This window comes from Miniopterus natalensis, chromosome 11, assembly GCF_054644295.1.
Source record: "Miniopterus natalensis isolate mMinNat1 chromosome 11, mMinNat1.hap1, whole genome shotgun sequence".
NCBI lineage: Eukaryota > Metazoa > Chordata > Mammalia > Chiroptera > Miniopteridae > Miniopterus > Miniopterus natalensis.
Window position 1 is genome coordinate 29,765,746 of NC_142091.1, and position 16,056 is coordinate 29,781,801.

Here is a 16,056-nt window from a genome sequence, read left to right on the forward strand (position 1 = left end):
TCTGGATATTCAAATTCAACATCTTTCATGAGGTTTCTCCTTTTTCCACGGTCAACTGAAACCCTTCAGTGCTAGACATGTAAGTCTGTTCTCTGTGTTTGCAGAGAATTGTATTGAAACTATATATTACATTGTAGTTATGTCTGTTCAACCTCAAGTGGCCCAGGGTTCTTTACGAGCAGGAACTCAGTCTTGTTATTTTCTCTCATCTTTATGGTTTTCTAGTCTTTATAGGCTTTTAAATATTTATAGTTATTGTGTGGTCTTATAATCTAGCAGAAAGCCTGGCTCATTTTAATTAGATTAAAATATCAGATCTGAAATAATTTGGCTTGCCAGCCACTAGGAGCAGGGCACATTGTATATGAAATGTTACTGCTGGGGCTTCAGTATTTTCCCAGATGTGAATCCCAATTCCTGTTTGATGCCCAGTCACCATTCTTTTCTTATGGATCATGTCAAAATAACCAATGTGATTTTTCCCTTGGCCTGTAATTACATTTCACTATTCATGCTCTGGCTCCCTGACAGCATTCTAGGCATCATCTGTCCATAACTGGTGACATTCCCACTGACTCTCTGCACAACCCTTTGGAATTTGCTCTGAATTCTGGTGCCACAGGGTCTTCTGAGTTGCTCTGCTGGGACTCCCAAGGATTGTAGAATCCTATTGGGCAATACATGGTTCCCAAATTCTGTTTCCTCCCCCATTCTGGAAGATGTTAAAAAAAAAAGGTAGTCAAATATGCTTATTAGCCTTTCAAATGCCCTGAGAAGTCCTGAGTAGAGTTCATTGATCTCAAAGATATCCAATTAATCTTATTTGACTGTGGGCTCTTTTTTTTTTTTCTTCCCGACGTGGTAGTAACATTTCATAGGACAGCAGAGTTCTGCAGGACGCAGTTTGAGAGACACCATCCTTAAGCTTACTCTACTTCAGAGACCGACCCACTTCTGTCCCCGACATGTCGTTTGTGCTTTTAGTGCCTCAGTGCTTTTGCTCATATTTGAAACTCTTTCCTTCATATCCACTTGTCTCAATTCTACTCATTTTAAAAAATATATCTTTATTGATTTCAGAGAGAGGAAGAGAGAGAGAGATAGAAACATCAATGATGAGAATCGTCACTGATGGGCTGCCTCCTGCACACCCCAGAGTGGGGATGGAGCCCGCAACCCAGGCATGTGCCCTGACGGGGACTCAGACTGCGATCGCCTGGGTCCCAGGCCGACGCTCAACGGCTGAGCCACGCCCGGCCGGGTTCTACTCATTTTTTAAAAGCCTAACAGTGTCTCATCCTCAACAAAGTGTTTTTGTTGGCCTTTGATTTCTCATAACACTTTCTACAATTTTTTCATGGCTCTTATAATTTTATTATATTATCGATTCACTTTTCTTCCCTCCTACTAAATACTATGGTTTTGAATCTCTGATCTGTACCTCTTTTGTTGTATGTATGGGTTGGGGGTCTTGACAGGAACACAGTTTGCCCTTGAATGGTTCAAATGAAGAGACTTTAACGAAGTGACTACTTATGGAGGTAACAAGGACAGAGAGCGTCTGGGGTCTAGCAACATGGAAAAGCCATCACTGCCGTTAGGGCACAGGTGGAAGTGGGGAGATGCTACAGAAGGCCCTGGTGGTGAGCGTGAGCTTCGTGGACGGGTTCTGCTGCCAGGAGCTGTGCACACCAGGGAGGGAGGCGGCTACTGCGAGGAACCTGGGGCCGGGGGAGGAGGGAGTGGGAAAGGAACATCCTGACCTTTTCTTCCAGCTGCTGATCTCTGGAGCATGCCAAATGAGCCCAAAAGGGAGCCTGGTTGGCCGTCTGCAAGGCTCAGCCTCCCGGGCGCAGAGCAGGGCAGTGAAGGGTGGAGAGTTGCTGGGCAGGAGGCAGATAGAAAATAGCCAGCAAACTGGGAAAACCTCTGGTTCCTCATTTGCAAAATACCCTCCTCGGAGGGTTATAGTGAGGATTAAGTTAGGAAATGCATCGGAATATTAACACGCCATATGGCGCCTGATTCTCCAATGATGTTAGCTACCCATTTTTGTGATTATTTTTATTTTTACTATAGCAACTCCATGGATAGCTACTAGTATGAAAGCTAACTGAGGAAGGTGCCGTGTGTTGGTTATTTTTTGGCCCTTACACATCCAGCACAAAACCCACTCATCACAGCCAGGCCCCAAATGGAGAGCCTTTTGCAGACCGATAGGGAGCCCTTTTGGACATAGATGACAGGGAAGCTCCTTTGGCTGTTTTCAGCCAACCTGGCCTTGAAAACAGACAACAATGAGCTAAATTTGAGACTTATTGTTGCTTCTCAGTAGACTGGTTGGGCACTTCTTAGACATAGCCAGGAGCCTCTGGTTTTCCTGCACCTCGGTGGGAGGGAGAGTTATTGAAAAACAAGCCAGCTCCCCCAGATTAGCGCCTCACAGCCATCCCTGGGATGGCAGCGATTTCTCATAATCTGAAAATAAAGCAAGGACGACCAGCCCAAGGGTACAGGAGGGTTCGTGTCTATAGAAGCGATTTGCTTCCTGCGCTTTCAGACCAGTCACCTGTTCTATTTCAAACACAGGATCACCTGGCCCCCGCTGCCCTGGGTACACAGATTAGGGAAACCACAAGAATAATCATCCATGTTCTTTTCACTTCAAAGTCTGCAGCAGGACTGGAGGGCCGGCTCCCCGCCTGATACCTACGAGGCCGACTGAGGGAAGGCCCTTTTGCAGGAGCTGTGGGGGGAGGTGGGACTTACCCACATGAAGGCAAGTGGATGTCACAGCTGGTGGCTGCAGATCCCTTCCACTTCAGCTTGTGATCCTAGAGGAAGGGCAAGTTCGGAGGGTGACAGCTCTGGGGAGCCTGTCACCCTGACCGAGCAATAAAGGTCACGGGGGGGGGGAGGAGATTCCAGTACTGACACCAGCAGCTGCAGGTGGGACCTTCCTTCAAGGAGAAGTGACATTTTATCCGGGTTTTCAGCAGACTAAAATTAGTGAGAAGAACACTAGATCCTGTGGTATCTGTAAGTCGTTGTTCCCATTATTGTCTTGCCCTGAAAAATCAAGACATAAGCCAACAATGTTTATAAAGGCTCTGAAGTCACTGTGTCCACAAGCCTCACCCTCTGTGGGCCTGGCTTTGGCTGGAGCACAGACATTGTCTCTCTTTACGAGCTGGCCAGGACCCAGCCAGAGTGAGAGCATCTTCTCTAGGTGAGCGGTGTGTCCACTTCATCAGACAGAGGGATAATAGGTAACGGAGTAGTTTGGGAATTATGCTGCCGATAAAAATTAGCTCCTCCTAGCAAATGTGACACCATTCCAAAGGACATGATATTTTTTTGTTTTCATGTTGACATGAAAAAGGCAATTGGCTCTAATCCAGGAAGATCCAGGAAGGCCTAGCCCAGTCTTAAACCACTATGACCTCATAGTTATATAAATAGTATATTGGTAATATGATGTTATCCAAATTATCTAGTCTTTCACGACAAGAGATGGCAATCTCTCTCTCTCTCTCTCTCTCTCTCTCTCTCTCTTTTAACAGTGCAATAAAATTGAACTAGTAAATCTTTAAGACCCTTTCTGCCCAAAAATTAAAAACAAATAAATGACAAGTCTTTGATTTGTTAGACTACTCTTTGAAGGGTTGATTGCTGACTTCAAGGCAAATTCCAGTCTTGGTAGAAGCCCCCCAACCTCAGCTTCAATTGTAATTTTATTATCAACTCTTTCATCCTTGGCCCAGTGATCTCAAAGCTTCAGGGAAATGAGGTTCACTCAGAGGTTGGGTATTCTTGATTTAAGCTCAGTTGGACTCAGCCTTTGTATGTGAATACCTTTCTGACTAGAGGAGAAAGGATGAGTGAGCCAATTAAATTGTTTCGTGTTCAGTTATACTTGTAAAAGTATTTTTTTTAAGTACTTATAACATTGGTATAGTTTGAGTCCATCTTAACAGCTACTTATAAACTACCATGTACCAGACACTTCCCATCACTTATTACATTTGACCAAATAACCCTGAGAGGTAGAAATGAGCATCTCTCTCTTCGCTGATAACCCGAGGCTCCCAGTAGTTGAGTAACATTCCTGGTTTGAAATGTTGAAGAGGGGATTCAAACCCAGGACTCTACCCCAAGTCCATATATCATAAAGTTTCCCATATTGTTTCTGTGAGGATGATTTCAGGTACAAGGATGGAAAATCCTGACTCATGCTGGCATAAATGACAATAAGGAAATTGATTATCTCACACATTAAGAAGTTTAAGCATGGGGTGGCTCCAGGTGAGGGGCACTCAAGGCTCCAGCTCTGCTTCCCTTGGCTCTGCCCTTTCCTGCATTGGCACTGCCCTCAGTCTTGTGGCAACATGGGGGAGAAATAACAAGCAAATACCATATACAGTTACATCCAGGAGGGGGGAAAAGGGGGCTTCTCTTCCTATGTCTCCCGTTTAGGAGCAAGAAAATTATACCACTTTGCAGACCTCTCTTCATAGTGCAATGGCCTGAATTCAATGGTTATAAGTCCTTTGCTAAATCACTCAGTGGCAAGGGAATGAAGTTACCTGCCAGTCTAATGCAAGTAGCATGAACTAATTGAAAGAGTTCTGGATCAGAGGTCAGAAATCTTGGGTTTTATTCCTAGTTCAGTTTTTGTCCTAGTTCTGTCATCTATTTAGTTATGGAAACTTGCCAGTTGCTTAGCCTCTTTTTTTTTTTTTTAATATATCTTTATTGATTTCAGAGAGAAGAAGGGAGAGGGAGAGAGAGAGATAGAAACATCAATGATGAGAGAGTCATTGATCAGCTGCAGCCCACAACCCAGGCATGTGGCCTGACCAAGAATCAAACCCCAATCTCCCGGATCCTAGGTTGACGCTCAGCCACTGAGCCACGCCCAGCTGGGTGCTTAGCCTCTTAGACCTCACCGTCCCCGTGTTGGTAAAACAGGGCTGATGGTTCCTGAGGTCCCTACTGACCTCACAGGGTTGGGAGACACGAATGGCATAAAGCCTTTTGTAAACTGTCACACACGACTTAAATGCATGTTATTGCTTCTGTTAACATGGCTCAAAGAGGACTGTCGGTCATGACACACTTTTTTTTAAACCCTCACCTGAGGATATTTTTTCCATTGCTTTTTAGAGAGAGTTGGGGGGAGGGGGGAGAGTGAGAAACACATTGACTGGCAGCCTCCTGATGGAGCACCAACTGAGGCCAAGGATTGAGCCTGCAACCGAGGCATGTGCCCTTGGCCAGAATCAAACCTGGGACCCTTCAGTCCGCAGGCCAGCACTCTAACCACCGAGCCAAACCAGCCAGGGCATGAGACACTTTTTCCATTACACTTTACAAAGTGCTTGTACATCATTTAGCATTTTTAAGGCTTTGACAAAGGTTTACCTAAATTTTACTTTGTGTTGGAGATGAATAGTGCAAAAATAGGGGGAAAGTGTAAGACTTAGTACTTAAGAAAGGCAATCTTCAAGCATCCTCATGAACTCCAATAGTATCTGTTTATATACAGACAGGTTATTTATAAGTTATTTTTTAAATTCATCAAAAAGCAACTTTCTTAAAAATCTATGAAACAACCTTTCTCATTCCTTCATTTTTACCAATTCAGTGAGTTTATGTAGAACATTACAGATGCACTCACAAGTGGATCTGAAACAGATCCTGTCTGAAGAAGAGTAGCTGTCTAGCAGACTAGATAGAATAAATCTATAAGTAGCTATAATAAAGTGTAGAAAGATAAGAGGAAGTGATAGGTAAAGTCCCAAGGAGTGAAGAGATAAAGGGCTGGATGTAAGATTTCTGAAGTTTCCCAGCTGTAGGATTAGGGAAGACTTTAGGGCAAAGCTGCATTTGACCTGGGGTTTGAAGGACCTGGACAGGGGAATAGCTATCACCTTGGCTCTCCATCAAACTTGCTCTGGACTTGAATATCCAGCCAGAATGCATAATCCTTGAAAATAAAGTGCATGAAAGAGACAGCAGAAAATAACAGTTGGAAAAGTAGAGGTTGCAGCTAGTTTACAGAGGGGTTGAACTATTGAACAAAGGAATTTGAACATTTATTCAGTAGGTGTGAGATCATAGGAAAAAATGTATATATTGATCTCTGTCCTTGGTTCTTGGCACAGAGCTCCTAAACCCCTTGTAATTTCCTAAGTGATAAGAACACTAGGAACATCTTTTGTTTTAATATTTGATCTTTGACTCTAGTTTCTGACACAAGGCTTCTGAAACTCTTGTAATTTCCCGAGCGATAGGAGGGTCTTTTGTTCTAATGGCGATCCTGGGTGGGCTCCTGGGTGGCTCCTAGATAGGGGCTGTTCACTGGAAAGAGCAAGCCATGATTAGAAGGTTGAAATTTTCAACCCTCTCCCCACCCCCACAATTCCCTTGAAAAGGGAGAAGGGCTGGAAATGGAGTCAATAATTGGTCATGCCTAAGTGATAAAGCCTCAATAAACTCCCAGTGTTCAGGCAGCTTTCAGGTTGGTGAACACATCCACATACCAAAAGGGTGCTGCACCCCAACTCCACAGGGACAGAAGCTCCTACATCTAAGACCCTCCCAGACCTGGCCCTGTGTATCTGGTGATCTGGCCATTCATCTGTGTCCTTTATTGTATCCTTTAATGAACCGGTAAATGCAGTAAGTAAGTGTTTCCTTGAGTTCTGTGAGCCACTCTAGCAAATTAATCAAACCCAAGGATGGGGTGGTGGGAACCTCTGATTTGTAGCTAAATGGGATAGAAGTTATGGGTAACCTGGGGACCTACCACCTGCGATTGGTATCTGAAGCAGGGGCAGTCTTGTAGAACTGAGACCTTAACCCGTGGAATCTGACACCATTTCGAGGTAGATAGTGTCAGAATTGAATTAAATTGTAGATATCATGGAAAATTGCTTGGTGTGGGGAAACCCACATTTGGTGACCAGAGTGTTAGAAGTGAAGTGTTCTGTGATAGGTAAAGGAGACACAAAGGAGAGAAAGACTAGGCTTTTTAATGTACTAGGCTATGGGGAGTTCGCAAAAGTTTTGGGGCATTGGAGTGAGTACCTTCCTTATATCTGTGCTGATTGAGGAATATTAAGAGGGGAGCTTCTGGGAAGATAGATAGGAGAGGAGAAAGTGGAGGCTGAGAGACAAACTCAGAGTTTGCGTGTTCAAGCAAGAGGTCATGAGAACCCTGAACTAAATTATGGTCATTGCGATGGAGATGAGCCAATGAATATGAGATATTTTGCATGGAGAAACCATAGGTCTTGGTAATTAATATAAAAACCAGCTGGAGAGTGGAGGAGTCAAGAGTCCTTAATTTGCAAACAACAAAAAGTCAACCTAAACTAGTCTAACTAAATAAGTGAATTTACCTATTTACTTAAGTAAAAAGTCCTGAAAATAGGTCGAGCCTCAGAAACTGTTGGATCCCAGAGCTTAAATGATGCCATCAGGACTTGGGCTTCTCTACCACTCGGTTTTTCTTCTGTGTTGAGTTCACTCCTGGGCAACCCCTAACACGTGCTAACTTATGTTTTCTGAGGATTTAAACCCAATAGAAGAGAGAGCTTGTCTAAATCCAGCTTTTCTCCCCATCGGTTTCAACACACATCCCGGATCTGCTTCCCATTGCACATTCCTGAAGCAGTCCCTCTGGCTCCAAGAGATTATTGTTGATTGGCCTAGGCCTATATGCTGTCTTTTATTTCCTATTAATACTTTAATAATTTGTCCATGAAGACAGCCTAACTATGGCCATTGTGAAACCTTGCCCAAAATCAGATCTCATTCGAATGACTTCTTGCCAACCAAAAGATGCTGACTCAGAACTACTCAGAACTGTGAGCTCCTCCTCACTCTATTTCATCAACTGCAATTATTGTTTTAGCAAGTTTCTTGGAGACCTGGAGCTTAGCTGAACTCATAAAATGAATAAAACCAAGACCATTTTTAGGACACTGCTCATATTGGGCAGTACACAATGTGACATAAGTGCCAGGAAGATTTCAAGTTTTGGAGAGGGGTGAGAGTTGTCTGAGAGGGCTGGGCGAAGGAAAGGGAGTAACTATTGGCCTAAGTCTTGAAGCAAGTATATGCTTTGCTTCGGAACCATCTAGTCAGGGCACTGAGTGCCTGCCAGATGTTGACAAGTCATGTGAATTCCATTTGAAACGGGGTAATGGCTAAAAACGACATGGGGCTGACCTGAGCAGCTCTTCTTTTCACACAGTACATGTGATGCCTAAACAGTGTTTTTAAATTCAAACTTTGCAGAGTGTTCCAGTACTCGAGGAAAGCTCCCCCCTTTCAGAGAACCCAGTGGACATTCCTTTGCTAAAGAGAGGACTCATCCTGTGAAATGAAGCCATCAAGCTGTTAAAGTGAGTCTCTTGTCCCCTGATTTGACGGGTGCACATCCATTCTCACATATTGAATTTGCTTTAAAGCCAAGTACACACACCTGAACTGCATTAAGGAAAAATACTGAATCCCTTTATGAGACTTTCACACTTGGGGACTGTTTTTATGAAGGAGAAAATGTCAATTTGGAAAGTGTTAAAGGCATAAATGCAGCCTGAATCAAGTCATTACCAAACATCACCCCGCCATGTGCATATTGCTAAACATGTGGCCGAGCTGCTATCCCAGCCTTCCAGAAGGATCATCATCAACCTGCTGATGCAAATTGCCGTAACGTGTGATTTGGAATGAGATCAAAAGTTCGAAAATTAGAAAAGTCAATCTGGGTGGAGCACCTGAGTTTTGATTCTACAGAGCAGGCCGGTGCACTGGTGAAGCCAGGGCTGGTCATCCTGCCAGCAACCAGCAGGTCCTGTGAGGCTGTGGGCCGGCTGCACTATGTCAGCTGGGTTTGCAACTCCCAGGGAGCCTCTTGGCCCTCATTAGGCTCTTAAAAGTCACTGTGAAACAAGCACAGGTATTAACAATGACACTGAGAGAAGACCCAGGTTGGGAGGGATCACTTTTCCTGAATTATGGATCTTTCTAACTGGGGACAGGATAGGCTGGAGGCAGCTGGAAGGAAAAGATTATTTTAGAGACCTGTATTTTCTTCTTTTATTTGAATGCCCCCACCAAGAAATAAAAAGGAAGGATAAGAGAAGGGAGATTGCATTTGGTGACCTGCACCTAGTACAGTTCCTGGCACATAGTCCACACTTAATAACAAGCTGTTGAATGAATGAGTGATTTGGGTGGATGAACAGCAGAATGTGAAAATTCTCTCTGTGTGACTTTTCTGGGAGTGGGTGGTTAATACTTGTACTTTTCATCCGACCACAGAATGGGGACTGTCATTTTGGTTACTGATTGACTGGGAGACAAAGAGTTATGCAAAAAACTTATTCATCTTACTCATCTTAAATCTTTCCAGGGCCCAGGCAGCTCCTTTCCAAACTTATTTTCTTTTTTTTTAATTCTTTTATTTTTTTAAATATATCTTTATTGATTTCAGAGAGGGGAAAGACGAGGGAGAGAGAGATAGAAACATCAATGATGAGAGAGTCATTGATCGAGCCCGAAACCCGGACATGTGCCCTGACTGGGAATCAAACCCTGATGGCCTGGATCCTAGGTCGACGCTCAACCGCGAGCCACGCCCGGCCGGGCTCCAAACTTATTTTCAAATGCTTCAAACTCTTTTCCCACAGAAAACAAGTTCTGGGGAAAGAATTCAGGAGCCAAACCCAGTAAACAAAAAAATGTCCAACCCTCTGTTGAATATAAAACACAAAAATATTTAAAAGTTGGAGAAATTATTAGTGGTTTAACAACAAAAACTAGAGCAACTGTTTAAGGCCCAATGCCAAAATGACTTCCCCCCCTTCACCCCCATCTCTGTACTGGTTAAAAGTCTAGACTCTGGAGGACGTCAAATGCGGGAGGGACAAGTTAGATGCAGCCTGGATGCCCAGGCTGATTTCAGGCCTCTGAGAATCTGTAGATGGGCGATCAAGAGATAATCAGGATAATGCCTTCTCTCTTCTTCCCACCACCCGCTACTTTTACTTTAGTGGAGGGTCAGGTTCACAACCTCTAGATCGGTCATTAGGTCTGAACATCAAGAATCAAAAAAATTTGAAGGAAGGAAAATTAGGAGCTAAAAAAGAGAGGTATCTGAAGAATCAAAATGAGTCTGACTCAGAGTGAAAGACCTTGATGGAGCATGGGAAAGAACATCCTAAAGCAAGTCTTGGTTGTGTGTGTGTGTGTGTGTGTGTGTGTGAGAGAGAGAGAGAGAGAGAGAGAGAGAGAGAACAAGTTTCTGAAGGCCTTGTAGGAGGGACCCTCACCCTTTTGGAAATAGGGGACTCAATGATTAAGGCCCAAGAGGCCCCTCTGTTTTAGCTCTGAAAGCTTGTTTGCTTTAGCGGTTTAATAACCAGAAGCCCTGCACATGCATTCCTGGATTTTTCTCCCATTGAGTCTTCAGGGCCCCACTTCAGGTATTGGGAGTTTATGAACTCTGCTTCTCCAATATACAGAAGGCCAGCTGGTGACTCAGTTGACCTTCTCCACTCCCCACCCCCAGGCCAGTTCCACCCACGGTGTCCCGGGAGGATCTGGTGACCAAGGAACTGTATCTTTCCAGTTCCCTTGTTGCTGTTATTCTCAAAGATGCACACACAAGTTGTTTCCATTTTAAGAGTTTTACTGCTAATCACCCCTACTGTGTTTCTCAGGGCTTAGAGACTTGCATGGGAGTGATCAGGATTATTTGTTTAAAGCTCCCCAAACTGTCCCAATAACATTTTGCTTCTTGATCTAGGTCTGGGTGCATATGTATATTCAATTTGTGAAAATTCAGCAAGCTGTACACTTATGTCTATTTTTCTAGTTGTACATTATGTTCCAGTAAAATGTTTTTAAAAACCACCTGAACCAAGTGAATCTCCTGGGTTTGAGGACTGCGAATATGCATTCTTTACCAACCTCTTTAGGTGATTCAACTTTCAGGGCCTTTGCACTAAGTGGAAATAAACGAATGATAAAGAAATTATAAATATTCAAAACCATTATACCAGTGCTCATTGTGGTGTTTGCTAGCTTATTGCATCTACTCATTCATGAATGCCTATTCCACAAGAGCTTGTCTTAGACCTAGGATCACCATTGTTCAGTGATAGACCAGGTCTCTGCCCTCCTGCGGAGGAGGGACCACTGAGCTGACCTAGACACCTTCCCCTCGAGGAACTCACTGTCCCCTGGAGGAGGTAATGAGCTGATAGTCACAATGCAGGGTGCTCAGTGCTGAGAGGGGGAAAGCACAGGGTGATCTGGGAGCCCTGGGAAAGCCACCAATCCCAACTCCTCCAGGTGGTGACTGCACCTGTAAACTTCTGGCTTCTGTTTTTAACCCTAGAAGGGTGCTTTCTGACTTTCTCCCCTTCCATAGTGCCCTGCACTTCCTTTCCCCATCCTCAGGGATGGCTCCATCTCCCAGCACTTGGTACGACAGGACAGGCAGGGAGGAGCAACAGATATCAGGAGAGGCCTTCTGTTATGGCTCAGAGCATGGGCTCTAGAGTCAGAGTTCCCTCAGTTCAAATCCCAGCTTAACCAATAACTAGCTATGGGCATGATTAGTATAGTACCTACCTAGTAGTATCATCTGCACCTAGGTGTGGTTCCTGTGGGGAGTAAGTGGATTCATGTAGTACTTAGAAAATGCTAGCTGTTATGGTTGTTATTGTTGTTATTTAATTTACCATTAGATGTTCATCGATCTCAAATAGATAATTACATTCCTGAGAACTTTCAGACAAGGTGACGCCCATCTCAGTAGGATCAGGCTGCCTACTGGAATGGTTCCCTTGGGGCAATTCCTCTCAGCCTGTATTGCAAATGAGCCGAATAGAAATGTACTTAATTCAAACAAAACAAAAGCATGATGATTCAACTTGAGGAGTAAGAAGAAAATATTGGTCACGGCCCTGTAGGGGCCCTTCCCACAGGCTGTATCACCATGCTGGGTTGGAGCCAGCTTTCTCCCACCATCGACCATGCAGCTGTTAGTGTTGCTCAGGGAAATATTTATAACAACAGGACTTGGTAATCATGCAGTGTTTCTGCTCCAAAACATTCAGCAGAATCACCTAAGGACTGTTTTCTTCTCTCACTCACCACCTGAAGGAGTGCCTAGAAGCACCTTATGCTACCACCAATATTTCATTGATGGGGAAACTGAAGCAAATCCAGGGTTGTTAAGCTACTGGCTCCAGGTCATAAAGGTAGTGAAGAGGGAAGCCAAGCTTTTGCATCCTTGGCTCCTAACCACAAGGAATTGTGTATCATAAGAGAACCAGACAAGCAACCCCTGGGCAATGGAGAAGCTGAGGACAGGGGCAGGGCTAGGGACCCAGAGGCAAACTGATTCAGCAGCTAAGAGTATGAGCTTTGGAATTAGACAAGTCTGGGCTTGAACCCTGGCTTTGTCAGTGTTATGAACTAAATGATTTTTGTGCCCTCCCCGAAACTGCAAAATTCATATGTTGAAACCCTAACCCCAGTGTAACTGTATTTGGGGATGGGACCTCTAAGTAAGTAATTAAGGTTAAATAATGTCAGAAGGGTGAGGCCTGACCTAATAGGATTAGTGTCCTTAGAAAAAGAAACACCAGAGAGCTCACACTCTGTCTCCATGCACATGCACTTAGGAAAGGCCATGCGAGGACGTAACAAGAGGACAGCTATCTTCAGGCCAGGAAGAGAGGCCTCATCAGAAACCAAATCAGCTGGAATCTTGATGTTGAACGTCCAGCCTTCAGAACTGTGAAGAAATAAACTTCTGTTGTTTAAGCCCCCAGCCTATGGTATTTTGTTTCAGCAGCCTGAGCTGACTGACAGTCATTACTAGCTGTGTGACTGAGCAAACACTCTTCTGAATCTCTGTTCTCATCTGTCAAATGAAGACAATAGTAATCATACCTGGTAAGACTGCTGTGGTTATTAAAGGAGAAAATGCTTTTGAAGAACATAGCCAAGGGATCAGCATATAAACATTTAAAACCCATTCATTCACCTTCTTTATTTAACAAATGTTTTGAGTACCTGCTTTCTGTCAAGCATTGTGCTGTGTGTTGGAAATCCAGGGGTGACCATGCCTTTATGGAGCTCCCAGTCTAGTTGGGGAGGCAGATGATAAACTAGGAAACAAGTAAGTAATTGTGGATTGTAATAAATGTCACAAAGGAAATACTCAAGTAATTAGATAGAAAGTAATCTGAGGAGGCCCCTCGAGATACAGTGGTCAGGGCAGGCCTCTCTGGGTAAGCTCTTCGAGCTGAGATAGAAAGAATGAGAATGTGCCAGTCATCTGAAGAGCTGCTGGACAAGTAATCCAGGGAGAGAAGACAAGTGCAGCACCCAGGAGGTGGGCTGAGCAGAGCGCTCAGAAGAAGGGGAGGGAAGTGTCTGTGCTCTGTGAATAAAATGCTGTGAGACTGGAGAAGCAGGCAGGAGCCAGAGCTGACAATCCCTCATGCTTTCTTTCTATGAGCAGTGGACATCTATCAACTGATTCATCTGAGGGAATGACATGTTCTGATATGAATTTTTGGAGATCACTTTGGCTGTTGTGTGGAGAATGGATTATGGGGGATGTGAACAGACACAGTGAAACTTGTTAGGTGAATATTATGCCAGTTCAAGGGAGAGATGCTAGTGACTTAGACTAGAGATGGAGAGGAGAGATCAGACACCTGATTATGGCAGAAGAAGAACTGACAAGAGTTAGCAATAGATTTGAAATGGGGGTGAGGGGAGGGAGGAATCAAGGCTTACTCCTAAGGTTTTAGCTTGGCACTGTGAACTGACTACGGATGGAAGGGTGGAGAAGGCTGGGGAAAGAACAGGATTGAGTCTTGGGGACACCAGAGGTTTTCAGATCACACTTTGAGAACTGCTGATGTAGGGACTAGCAGGAGTGTAGTCCTTTAGAGGGCCAGAGGGAATGAGGCCCCCCAAGGAGAGGGGTGGAGCGCTGATAGAAAAGTGGCGGTTCTTCCATTTCAATAGGAGAGGAGGCGAGGAGACAGGTACACACTTTGTTGGGAGTAATTTGTGGCAGTTCCCTTCTGATAGCATGTACTTTCTCGGTGAAGTGTAAGTCAAGGTCTTATACCGATTAAGAAGGAAACGTGGTAAGGATGGATATATAGGAAGTTTTCGGAGAAAGAAAAAGGCCTGAGCTAGTTGGCTGGAAAGTGGGAAATGGATTTGCTGGACAAGCACAGTAAGTTTTTCAGGCAGTTCTCATTTGGGGTTTGTGGGTATGAATTTAAAAAGAAACCAATCCGCTTAGTTTTCGTGCTTTTATTCCCAGGAATGTTCAGCTGCTTGTGAGCTGGCACAGAAAAGGCAGATAACTTAGTTCAATGATTGCTGAAGTTTTTCCAGGTTAGTGTGATGGAGGGAGAGAGGGAGGGAGGGAGAAACAGAGACAGAGAAGGGAGCAAAGAAGTTGAGGGTGACTGCAAGGGAGTGGTTGTTTAAACTGTGTGAGAAGATGTGAGGACGGGGTGGAAGAAGTGTGATGTCTGAAATCAGGGCAGAGCTGCCACTGGTGGCAAAGCCTGGGGTGTGACCATAGGAGTGGCTGTTTGTGGCTGAGAAAAGTGAGAAAAGCAAGAGGCCAGGGATTTGGGTAGTCCATTCAAGTGCTTGTGGAAGGCCTCCAGAAGGGGCTGGGGGCTAGGGGTGGGGGTGAGAGCATAAGACCTAGTGCCCTCAACCAAAGCCTTCAATGAAAGAAAGACATGCCTGATGGGTGCCTGGAGGGCCAGATATTTGACAGCTATAAGGCATTTGAGTCACCTGAATGCAGGAGCTGCAATTTTTGAGGGAGGAAGAGGGAGGAATGGTTTAAAGTGCAATAGGTGCAAAGGGGATATTCACCCATCCCCCAGCCCTGAGATACACGTGGTGTGAGAGAGAACAAGACCTTGAGGTGCTGTGGTGAAGTAGTGACCTCACGGAAATGCCAGGTTTCAACAAAGCCAGGGGAAGGGGGGATGGTCGGAGCAATGAGGACTTGTGGGAGCTTGTTGGTCACACAGATCTAGTTTCAGAAGGCTCTAGAAAAGGGTTTGGGAGGAAAGTGAGGGGTGAGGGATCAGGTTGGATGATGGAAAATACACAGGACTATCCTTGAACTTCTGTGAGCTCTTGAGATGACCCAGTGACTCATCTTGTGAACGTCAATGGGACAGCAAGATAGAGGGCTATGAAGTGTCCCTCTTTCACCTCAGCCTGGTATTATCACCACCCAGCTCATCTCCCTGCCTCTGGGATAACTAAATATAGATTGTCCTACTTTTTAAAGTTCTCCAAGAGTAAGTAATTTTATAATTTCTCTCTGTAACACATTTCATGGTTTAACAATCAAGACCAGGAACACTTCCTGATACACTGTAGGTGCCCAATAAATATTGTTTGAATTAATTGAATGAATTCATAGTATCAAGATTTTTAAAATCTCCTTTACTTTACTCATGCTGTAGTAAGTTACAGCATGTCCATTGTACTATGTTGACAAAACGGATCCCACAATTATTTTTTCATTTATAATTTCCAGTATCATAGATATGCTGTTCTATATAATCTTTTACTAAAATGTTGTTTCTGTTGTTATTTAGTTGTGTCATATCTGTACGCTGGGTGTCTTCAGCTAGATTTAAACCCCCTCGACAGTAGATAGTGGTTTGCTAATTTCTTCTCTCTCTATTGTTTATCATAGTGGAGGCATAGAGTCCATATTCAATAAGTGCTTTTTGAATAAATTGATGCATCTCCTAATTAATTCTTAAAATAATAAATGCTCTTTTGAAAATTTATGTATATTCCTAGACAGCCACTGACATGTCCCGTAACAGATGTCTGGGTTCTGTGGCTGTGTCCTTTACTAGCTGTGTGACCTTGGGCAAGATACTTAATATTTCTTCACCTCAGTGTCCTTGTTTGTAAAGACAGTTATCAAAAATTGTTGTGATGAATAAATTTACA